Source organism: Podarcis liolepis (genome assembly GCF_965112155.1).
Source record: "Podarcis liolepis genome assembly, chromosome: 11".
Classification (NCBI taxonomy): Eukaryota; Metazoa; Chordata; class Lepidosauria; order Squamata; family Lacertidae; genus Podarcis; species Podarcis liolepis.
Window position 1 is genome coordinate 53,887,810 of NC_139565.1, and position 12,329 is coordinate 53,900,138.

Below are 12,329 nucleotides of genomic sequence, written 5' to 3' on the forward strand. Positions count from 1 at the left end.
AGTTCTTAACCCGAGATAATATTTCTGGGTTCGCGGAGTCTGTAACCTGAAGTGTCTGTAACCTAAAGCATCTGTAACCCGAGGTACCATGGTATAGGGAAGTTTTTTAATGTTCAATGTTTTATTATGGTTTTATATATGTGGGAAGCTGCCCAGAGTGGCTGGGACAATCCAGTCAGATGTGTGGGGTATTATTATTATTATTATTATTATTATTATTATTATTATTATTATGTAGGATGCCCCTATTTTCATCAGAGAAATGTTGGAGGGTATGCATCTGTGATTCCCAGCAACTTCTATCCAGAGGCATACTTTCTCTGACAGTGGAGGCAAAACAGCCGTTGTGGCCAGTAGCCAATGCTAGTCTCACCCTTCACCAATTTTTGACCTGCAATAACACAACTTTTAAAGTTTCAAATACAGACACCAGTCAGAGAAGCGGGCAGCAAGATGATTTGGCTCTTAGTGTTAGCACTGTTTCTACCAGCTGGACCCCCTTCCCTGGCTGCTGCCTGGATAACATTTCTTAAGTAAAAAGTTGGCAGTGTAGTAGAGGTAGAAGATAGACATCATGGCTAGTAGCTGAACACAGTTGTGTTCGGAGACAGGGAAAGAGGACACGAGTCATATGTCGCAGGATCAACGCAACTCCAGTTAAAGGATCAGGTGGCGAGCTGTTGGAATGACATCTGTCATTAGAATAGCCATTGCCAATCAGAGTAGAGAACCCTGGACTCAATGGACAAATAGTGAGATCTGGATGAAGAAGGTTTCCAGTGTTTCCAAAGTATTTGAGTCTCAGGTGCTTGGTGGCAGGGATGAGCGGGATTCCCCTATCCCACGGTGGGCAACTTTTCATACAAAGTGGGCCGCAAGAGTACTTTGACATGGAACTGTCAGGCCGCACACTGCCTTGTGCATGGGGTGGGGGAGTGGGGACAAAATTTCACACTCTCACACACACATCCCTCACACTGCCTTCCCAAAGGCACTGAGCTTTGGGAAGGAAGAGCAAACCTCTGGCAGGGTCTTAGAGCCTTCCCAAAGCTGGGAAAGTGCTAACTAGGCTTTGGGAAGGAGGACAGTGGACTCTAGGGCCATGGCAGAGCCCTCCCACCTCTTTCCCAAAGCCCAGTGCCTCACTTACCTGGCTTTGGAAGGTAGCATAAGGGCTGGGGAGTGTTAAATGCTTCTGAGGGCCATGCGTTGGACCATACTGCCCCTCCCTGTTGCCTTATTGTTCTGTGTGTTTGATACATTCTACATGTGCATGCCTCTGGAATTCCCATTTACTTAGGAGAATCTCTAGAATTAATTATGCCATTGGATCATGCACAATTTGCCACAGCGTTCAAGCCCTCATAATAAAGGAATGTGATACTGCAATGATTTCCTGGTGCACACATTCAACAAAAAAATGCATAGGCCAGTTTAAATGTGCACCGGCCGCACATCACAGCCCACACAGTTGTAGCTTCCTGCTGCAAGACACCCCTTTTCTGTAGTGAAGTTCACAACATAATAACACAGACTGGCAACTGCTTGACCTGTCACAGATAAGACCAGCTGGCTGTCCAGTCCTGAAAAATTGTACTTCAGAAAACCGAGCTTTACAAACATATATAATCCAGGGAGAGGATAGAGACATAACTGTCTAGCCATGTAACAAATGCAGCAAAGGTAACAATTGTAAGGGCCACTACTGAGATCTCAATAACCTCCGAGGAAACATTCACTCCCTAACAATCGCTTCAAGTTGTGAGTAGCCTCAGGAGTGCAGGGCATCGCTGTCTTTGAGACTGCAGATATATTATCTCTGCAACAAGAGAGCTGAGGAGTCAGAGGTGGAGGCTTTAGGAACCAATCAACTGATAACTGGACACTGTGTGCTGAGCGCCACTTCAGATGATGACATTGCAATCACCTGCATGTGTTAGGAGGACTAGTAGTGGCCTGTTAGGTGACGTAGAGCTACAGAGCTGCCTTCCCAAATCTAGCAACACTGCAGCATACTTGGAGAGGACTGGGGTAGGGCAAGGGGGCACCAAGGTCAGAGCTGTGCAGACACACTGGTGGAGCCAATGGTGGGCTTCCACCTGTGCATCCATGCAGCTGCAACCTTGCTGCTGCTCTGCCCTGTCCAGTCAGTGAAGCTGAATGTTGGAAGATTCAAGAATTTGCTCCCACAAAAGGGAATGGTGGCCACCAACCAGGATGGCTTCAAAAGAAGATAAGACAAAATAGGTATAGAGTTGATGGAAGATAATGCTACCAATGGCTACTACCTCCGGGTAGCTTGCAGTTTCTCATGGGCATCCGGTTGTCCTGTGACACTAGGATGCTGGACTAAATGGGCAACTGGCCTGATCCAGTGGGTTCTTCTTATGTTCCACTGCCATATGCTGTAGCTGACCCCACACACTCTTTCCTCACTCTGTAACCCTTTACCGATATTAAGAGCACATAGAATGAATGTGTGCAGGCAAGGTGTGGGGATGGTGGTATTGTAGTATCAGGCTCTGCTCCTCCTCTCTTGCAAGACCATGACAGCTGGTCCATAGAACTGAACCACAGAATAGTAGAGTTGGAAAGGACCCTGACGATCTAGTCTGACTCTCTGCAATGCAGGAATATGCAGCTGGCCCATATGGGGATTGAACCAATGACCTTGGCATTATCAGCACCATGCTCTAATCCAGTGTTTCCCAAACGTTTTTGGGCAACGGCACACCTGTTAGCCGGAAAAAAATCTCGCGGCACACCACCATTAAAGCCCCGCCCCGTGACGTCAGCGCGCAGCGTCACGCCGGGAGGGACGCACAAAAGCGAAAGTTTTTTCCCTCCCCCTTGCCGGGGTGGGAGGAGGCAGCAGAGCGAGGGCAGCTGAGGCGGCGGCGGCGATAGCGGGCGGAGGAGGGGGCGGCGGCGGGAGTTGCTGCTGCTGTTGTTGCTGCTGCTGCCCGGACATGCCGGCCTCCTCCTCCTCCGCTGTCTCGCGCTCCTCCCTTTTGCGCGCGCTGCCCCGCCGCTCGGCACCACCACCGCGGAGCCGCCCCCGGCTCGACGCGGATCCTCGCCGCCGCCGCCGCCTCTCACCGCCCGACTCGCCCGCCTTCCTCCCACGGCACACCAGCCGGTGTCTCACGGCACACTAGTGTGCCGCGGAACACCGGTTGGGAAACACTGCTCTAATCAACTGAGCTAACTGAATTATAGTGCTGGAGAAGACTCTTGAGAGTCCCATGGACTGCAAGAAGATAAAACCTATCAATTCTGAAGGAAATCAGCCCTGAGTGCTCACTGGAAGGACAGATCCTGAAGCTTAGGCTCCAGTACTTTGGACTCCCTGGAAAAGACCCTGGTATTGGGAAAGATTGACGGCACAATCAGGGAGAAGGGGACGACAGAGGACAAAATGGTTGGACAGTGTCCTCGAAGCTACCAACAAGTGTATGACCAAATTGTGGGAGGCAGTGGAAGACAGGAGTGCCTGGCATGCTCTGGTCCATGGGGTCACGAAGAGTCGAAAAGGACTAAACAACTAAACAACAACAACAACAACTGCCTTGGAAAACTCCCTAACTACAGAGGTTTTATTTTTCTGATGCAACCCCATATTACCATATGCATTGTCCTCTGAGTATATATTGGATCTTCCCTGTCAGATCAGGAAAGCTGCTTTTGCAAGGTTTTCAACTGTATGTAAAGTTTTCTCGTAATGTACATTTGTAGGCTTGCTCCAGGCACTTAGCATTGCAGCACCTAACCTTTGAAAGTCTCTCCTCTTAAATATTATTATTATTATTATTATTCAGGTAGGTAGCCGTGTTGGTCTGACGCAGTCAAAATACATATATATAAATAAAATAAAAACGTCCAGTAGCACCTTAGAGACCAACTAAGTTTGTTCTTGGTATAAGCTTTTGTGTGCATGCACACTTCTTCAGATACACAGGCATGCACATCAAAGCTTATACCAAGAACTAACTTAGTTGGTCTCTAAGTGCTACTGGACTATATATATATATATATATATATATATATATATATATATCAATTATTATTATTAGTCAGGTTCCATCTCTGTCTTTTTGCACCTATTCAGGACTTTCCTCTTCCAACATGCCTTTTCAGTAGATATCACTCCCGGTATTTATCTGTACTAGAATTGTTTTAAAGACATTTTAAAGAAGTTTGAATTGTTTTGCTGTTTGCCATCTTGGGTTCCTTTGAGAGGAAGGGTGGGATATTATTATTTCTTTAAAGGTCACTTTGAAGTGATGATTATTTGAGGAAAGTCACTAATTAGTGAAATAAATGATGGCGGTGGTGATGATGAAATAAACTACAATGCAAGAACAAGCCAAGAATGCAGAGTTGATCTAATCAAATCAGCTTCCCACAATGGCAACCCTGAATAAGGAGAGAAAGAGAGAGAGAGAGAGAGGGAGAGAGAGTGTTCAACATCTAATAATTATTCAGGAGAGCATTGCGAGGTGGTTCCTGGATAGAGGACAAAAGATAAGTGGGAAGAGGACACCCAAAAAGCGATAAGGAAGATGGCATTCAAAATGCAAGGCCAAAAGAAGGAGTGAAGACGTGAGGCAAGACACCAGGAAAGACAATTGAGTCCCAGGGACGTGACGGGAATGTACAGCGGGAGAAATTATAGAGGCTTCCCCCCCCCCTCTGTTCCAGATCAACAGTGTGAAAGATTACACTGTTTGTCTCCTAGCATGTTAAAGAAAATCCTTCAAGAGACGTCTACTGGGAGGAGGGTTCAGGGATAAGGGTGGAGAGAATATTCAAGTGGAAGAAATGAGAAAGAAGGCGATGAAGAGAAGGCGCTCTCTGGACATGAGATACCTATCAGGATTTATAAACAGAGCACAGACTTTCGGATGCTGTTAGAAATAAGAGGTTATCATCCATCCAAAGGGAGCTAGCGGATTCCTCAAAGAAACAGCCTCCTCTGTGTTTCTCTTGAGGTAAATGATTGGTTCACAGCAAGTATTTGCTTTAAATACATCTTTCACATCAACCCACACACCTGCCGGACTGAATATGCGCTATGTATCCTTAGCGATTTTCACAATAAGATTAGCATCACATGATACACATAGATTTGCATCTATTCTTCTTGGCTGGCATTCTCGTCTTTGATCTCATTTCGATCCACATTATAGATGTGTAAGCACTGAAGGGAAAACACAAAAACAGCATGTAGAATAACTTGGATGAAACAGGCGGGGACGCCAGTTTTAGATGAACAACTTGTGATTAGGCAGAGATTTCTTTCTCACCAACCTCAGCCATGCAATTATGATCTCACTATTCAGCCATCTGAATATGGTGTTTTCTTGAGTATGTCTGCTCATGTAGCTCTTGTGAGTGGTCTGGTGAATGTTTAGGGAGATACTCAAGGCTGTATTGCTGCAGGAGCAAAGTAGGTATGACCCATTCTGAGCTTTCTAAAAACAGAGAAGTGTGACTTAGCCACTGTGCTCCCTGCTCACGTACCCTCTGGACTGGGCTACTGCAATGTATTCTACCTGGGGCTGCCTTTGAAGATGCTGCGGGCATTTAAAGTGGTCCAAAATGGCAGGTTGCTGGGTGGGGTTCCATTTAAAATTCTCATAGCTCCAGCTTCATTGGTTGCCAGTTTGTTTATCAATTCAAAGTGTTCCCATTAGCAGTCAAAGCCCGAAATGGCCCAAAACGTCTGACATATCATCTCCATCTCTACTGACCTTCTTGGGTATCAAGTTCTGCAGAAGGGTCTTTCTTGGTAGTTCCATCACTCCCAAACATCCAGGGAATGGTGGCCTGTGGTGGCCCCCAAGTTGTGCCACTCCTATCCCAAGGCGGTGTGTCTTACATCTTCACTGTACATCTTTCATTGAATGCTGAAGGCGTACCTTTTTACTCTGGCCTTTAACAATTAAGGTGTTTTGTTTTGTGGGACTGTTCTGTTTCATTTGGAATAGTTTTACCTGCATTATAGCTGTAACATCTGTTTCATCTGTTTTTATAATGATGTATTCTATTGTTGTAACTTGACCTGGGATCTTCTGGTGAAGGGCAGTAAAGAAATCTTATAAGGAAATAAAATGTGTCACACACACTAATATCCTGTCATAATCAAGCACAGTGTTCCCCAACCAGTGGATCTCCAGATGTTCTTGAACTTCCAACTCCCATCAGCCACCAACAGCATAGGCAATGGCCAGAAATGATGGCAGCTGCAGTCTAGAAGGCCATAGGTTGAGAGAAGCCTGTGTTAGCATGACCAAGGAATGGAACCATAGGCTCCTCTATGGGGCTGAGGACAGCTCAGTCCCCCCCCCAAGGATGTGGGGACAGGGCTGAGCCCTCCCCCAATCTTGAGGTGTCGGGCCCCACTAGGTCTCCCTGTGGTGGCAGAGAGCCTCGCTGGGTCTTGCGGCCTCCTCCTGATGCCTGTGACATCACACCTGTCTGTCACACGTGTGACATCGCACACACATGACGAGTCCCACCCCCTAATTTGGGTGGAACTCAGCGCTTCTGAATGGAACCCAGCAAATGAAGAAATGGAAATGGTCATTTCAGGCCTGATTCCATGCTAGATGTCTCCTATTGAGGTCTATGGAAAAGAATGGGCAGCAATATGGAAGACAAATGCAACATGGAGGGGAATCTGCCTGTGCCTCAGACCCTAGAGTTGCCAAGAGTAATGAGCAGGTTTAGCCTCTGCCTTGATAATGCCCAGATTTTAACCCACCCACCCCCATATATGTAAATGCATCACATTCACTTCTTTGGGAAAGGTTCAGGGTGCCTAGAAGTGTCATAAGAGCCTTTGTCAAATTCAAAATGTTTGCGCAGCAGTGTGCAAAGTTGCAGTCATTATTCTGATCAACTTTCCAGGCAAGCAATTTGTTATGGAGCGAGATAGAGGAAAACACGCCACCATCTCCAGTAGACTCATGTGAATTCATCCATAATATATCAAAGCAACCAGCAAGACATGTATTTACCTGTTCTGTACAGTTCCCAGTGTATTGTAGAGGTTAATGCAAAGTAGCAGGAGCAATTTTACCGATGTGCATGTATATATGTGTATACATACCAGTAAAATTGCTTCTTCTGCTTTGCATTAATATAGTATGTGCATCACTTTATATCTGTAGCAGCTGGAAGTAGCTCATCCTGCTTCAGATCCACTCTGCATCATTCTGATTCCATTTGTTATTTGGGTCTGAATCTGACCCGTTAAATCCAGAGCTCTGGTTTGCCCCCATTAACTGTAATGTGGAAATCTCAAAAGCAACTATAATCATTTTTCCTTTTCACAGAAGTGAATGAAATTTGCAGACAAAGGAGCCCCTCCCGAGTGGATTACACCAGACATATTTTCTGGGATTTCCACAAAGTAATCATTTAAGTTTATTTTATTTTTTTTAAGGAGGGAGGGAGGGAGGGTCTTGAATGTTTTTCTGGCAGAATTGGACGCAAATGGCAGGCATAGCCACTTCTTCTGATGGGATGAAGCCTATCAAATTTCAGAAAGAGAGCTGCATTTCTCTGAAATGGGCAGATTTTAACATTCTGGTGTTGGAAAACAGAAATCCCATTCCCTCTCCTAGGTAACTTCCTGAAATTACTCTCTGTGAAGAAAAAAGAGATTCCATGATAGCTAACTGTTTGTTAGAGAAAAGAATGCTTTCAGAGAAAATAGGCAATCCCAAATGCCTACCCCACTGCTTACTCCCTTTTCTCACAGCCAAAACTTGGAAGAAAATGGCAAAGCCTGTGTCTATTCAATCCCCCACCCCAAAAAATCACTGTGATTGGAGCCCACTGGGTTAATCGTTCACTGTGATTAAAAGCTAGACTTGTCCATCAAAATGAAAGATTATCCACCCCTTCCCCTCTCCTCTACACCCTGTCACCTCTTCAGCTCTGAGCATTTCCCATTAGCTTGGTTTCATTGCTCAGAAAAGGAAAGAAAAAGAGGGGGAAACAAAACAGGTATGCATTTAACTTGAAAGGAAAACTAAGGCAACCGAGCTACTCAGAAAGTTGGACACTCTCTGATCTGCCTTGACATTACTTGTTAGCAGTGCAATCTAACAGGGTGACATGAAATAATACTCAGATCCACCTTGTTATTTAAGGTAAGCAGAAAGTTTACACACACATACGCACACCTGATCACTCACTCAAGCATGCAACAACACGCACAAATCATGAAGGCATGTTTCTTCAGGCAATCATTATGCAATAGCAAATGCACTAATACAGTATATATATATATATATATATATGCAGGTTTTGGTGTCCTCGGGTGTCTTCCCGTGTAAAAGTTGGGGTGTCTAGGCGACGTTTCGACGAGGTCTCACTCGTCATCTTCAGGCTGGTGCTTTCGGCTTCTTGTTACTGGAACAGAATATATATAAAAAAAATCTCCACTGACCCTGGTCAGCCCCCATGACTCACGAGAGCTGTAATAAACCATATGTGTCTCTTTCTGCAATGAAAGCATCATCATCATTCCATGTGAGCCCCAAAACTAGGTTAATTCAGCAAGTGAATAAGCTTTCTTAACAGACACGTAGCAGGGTTCATTGACAGGGCAATGGGTGGACTGGAAAGTCTGAACGGTGATCTGTGCTGCGATTGGCTCATACACATAAACACCGTGGCGTACAATGCAATTGGCGGCTTGGTTTCCAGTAGGCAAATAATCACTCTCAGACAACCGGATCCTCCAATTCAACATTTGGCTGTTAATTAAGTGTGCTGTACATGACCCTCCTGCAAGGATCAATTCTCCAGTGAGGGTAGTTGGAGCAGTGTTGTGCAAAATGCGAAACTGATGAAGATACTTTGCTGGTGCGTGCACACACACTGGGTTTAGGGATTGCATTGCTAATTTGTATTTCAAACATTCAATAATAATAATAATAATAATAATAATAATAATAATAATAATAATAATTTATTTATACCCCGTCCATCTGGCTGGGTTTCCCCAGCCACTCTGGGTGGCTTCCAACAGAATATTAAAATACAATAACCTATTAAACATTAAAAGCTTCCCTAAACAGGGCTGCCTTCAGATGTCTTCTAAAAGTCTGGTAGTTGTTCTTCTCTTTGACATCTGGTGGGAGTCCGTTCCACAAGCCAAGTGCCACTACCGAGAAGGCCCTCTGCCTGGTTCCCTGTAACTTGGCTTCTCGCAGTGAGGGAACCACCAGAAAGCCCTCAGCGCTGGATCTCAGTGTCTGGGTAGAACGATGGGGGTGGAGACACTCCTTCAGGTATCCTGGGCTGAGGCCATTTAGAGCTTTAAAGGTCAGCACCAACACTTTGAACTGTGCTCGGAAATGTACTGGGAGCCAGGTGGCTATTCAGGTAGTGGCTGAGGGGCAGAGCTTGATGGGATGTGCGATAAACACTAACAGCGGAACAGTTCCCTGGCTCACTCCTGTGACTTAAAAAGCTGTCTTACAGGAGGTCAGAAATTACCTCCACCATCAGAGGCAGTATGCTAGGAGTCCCACTGGTGGGCTTCTTCCATAGGCATCTGTTTGGCCACTGGGAGAATTGACTACATAGGTGTTCGGGTTGGTCCAGGCTCTTCTGAAATGATCTTGCTCTTCGGACCATCAAGCCCAGTGCCATCTACAGTGGCCCTCCGGGATCTTGGAGAGAGGTCTTGGGAAGTAGGGGAGAATATGTCAGGGGAGAATATTACCTAGTACCCCTGATCGTGTTTTATTTGCTATGCCAGGGATTGAATCCGGGACCTTCTGCATGCAGAGCTTATGCTCTGCAACTGAATTATCAGGTCCCTTCTACCTTGGATTCTACTGCAGGGTGAAGGGGTTGCAGAGAAAGGTGGTTATAGAGGCAGCCACTGCAGCTGGCATTGCTACAAGTTACCTAGAGGTTTTACTCTGCATAAGCGGTATGTGCATTTAATCTGATATACAAAATGTGTTGATGGACACTAGCTTAGATGGCATTGAAAACTACTGAATTACAGCAGAGTATTTACTAGAGTGGCCCATAGATAGATATTGGGTCCTCCCTTAATGAGGGCATGTATTACGGTGAGACCCTGTGTTGTGGGTGAGTAAGATTGGTCAGCCACAACACCCAATTGGTAGGTCCCTCAAAGCTGGGTGCAATCTGGCCAATGGGACGTAGTCCAAACGGTTCGAGGGACCTATTTATGCCCATGCATGTGACCCAGAGCTTCCTCTTTCTGTGCGTACATTCGGAACACCCGCCCACCTCTCCCTACTTTTAGGGTTTTGTGCTTGACCTCGCTATGCCATTGTGTGTTGTCTGTCTTTGGGACTGGGGCACGGCAGGAATTTCCCCCACTTGGCTGATTGGCTGTTGCCATTTGGGTTTCGCTTGCCACGTAGCAAATCTTCACAACTTGTAAGGTTGTGGATAAGCTCTGGTTCAGGTGATAGGGATGGGGGAACACTCTCGCCATCCCTATGTGAAGGGTATTCCATTAAAGGAATCCAGGGACTCAATGGTTTGGTCAACCCCTGAGAGAGTTTTGTGCCTGTGCCTGAGTCCAGGGGGACTCGGCTGTTCCCGGCTTTCTGCTTATCCAGGTGTTCACCCTAGGCTGACCTATGGTGGTGTCCTGGGTCAGCGTTACCTGTATGGCAGGGAGCTAGTTGAACCAGAGCCTATGCAGCCAGTCACTTTCTGTAATCAATAAAGTTGTGGCCTAAATTCTGCCAAAAAAGCAAAACCAAAATTTTGAGTCAAGTGTGAATTTATTTAGGGAGGAGGTCTCTGGGTCTGAACCAAAGATGATAGATGATAGATAGATAGATAGATAGATAGATAGATAGATAGATAGATAGATATAGATAGATGATAGATAGATAGATATAGATAGATAGATAGATAGATAGATAGATAGATAGATAGATAGATAGATAGATAGATGATAGATAGATAGATAGATGATAGATAGATGATGGATAGATAGATAGATAGATAGATAGATAGATAGATAGATAGATAGATAGAGATAGACACTGTACAGGGGACTTAAGAGGCCAAAAAAAACCTTTCGGCAGCACAGTGACATAACTATGGGAGCAGGCTATTTAAAAAAACCATATTTATTATTATTAATTTTAAACCCCAATAAAGCACCCATTCCCCAACTCTCATTGCAAGACACATTTTCCTAGCCAATGCTGGATGCTGCTGATATACAGTGTAGGGGTTTTTTCCCTTCTAATTCATGGTAAAGGCCACCCTTGCTGTAGGTCTCAGCTTGACTCTACTCCTGTCTAATCATAATATGGACATGTGGTTTTTTTAAAAAAAAGTTCTCACCACGTTCCAGAATTGCATCTGTGATCATGAGGGCTAGAAAATTGCAGGCTGCAAGGACAAGTGTGGCATGCTGGAATTCTATAAATCCTCAGCCAGGCATCCATACATGTATTTGCATAGCAAGGCCCCATGACCACTCTGTTCCCTAAGGTGCAAATAACTAGACAACACACGGCATATTGGTTTTGAGCCATACATGTATTTCTCAGGAATTGGATACCAGTTTCCCCCACCCCAGATTATATCCATTACGGAGGACTCCAGCTCTGTAACTGCCACTAACATTCTAAACGCCGCCTCAGAATGAGCCAGCAGAATCTTTGCCGAACTCTCCATACGCTAATATGATTCTAAATGATGTGCGATAAACACAAGTCTTGCCAGTTTGCCAGAAGCAGCGCTGCCACAGTGGGTAATGTAACCCACCCTGTAATCGACTGATCTCTGGTCTCTGACAGCTTTCTCTCTCGCTTTCTCTCTCTCTCTGAGGCAAGCCACAATTGCTCTCATTCCCCCGCTCTCGATTATGTATGCTGCATTTGGTATTCTGAGCCACGCTGCTCATAAGATGAGTGTCAGCCCTTCTTTAGAAAAGAAAAAGGAAGATGATGAAGAGGAAGAACCTGGGTTTCTGCTTCAGCACATTGTTTAAATTGGAAAACTAAAGTAACTCAACAGAACATGAAATTTACAACACCCCAAACAGCATGGTTTCAGTAAGTATAGGATTTCCTCACAACACATCAGAATTCTAATATCACAGGTTTCTTTGGCTTGGTGCAATAATGCAAAAAAATGAAAAAGAAGAGGGACACAGAATTACAGCTCGCTCACACACACACACCCCCATCAGATGGTGCGTTGGACACTTACGCAACCTCATTATTTCATATCAGCTACAAAGTGATTGACAAGCAGAAAGGACTTTGAAAATTCAGCCAGATTCCGAGCAAATTAGCATC

At 45.2% G+C, this 12,329-nt stretch overlaps 1 protein-coding gene across 3 annotated transcripts in view; it reads right to left on the bottom strand.

Annotated features, from left to right (window-relative positions):
• Positions 1 to 12,329, bottom strand: part of DCC (DCC netrin 1 receptor) — a gene marked incomplete at its 5' end in the record, with an annotated part of 945,448 nt that overhangs the window by 819,567 nt on the left and 113,552 nt on the right. The gene's annotated exons all lie outside the window — the stretch shown is intronic.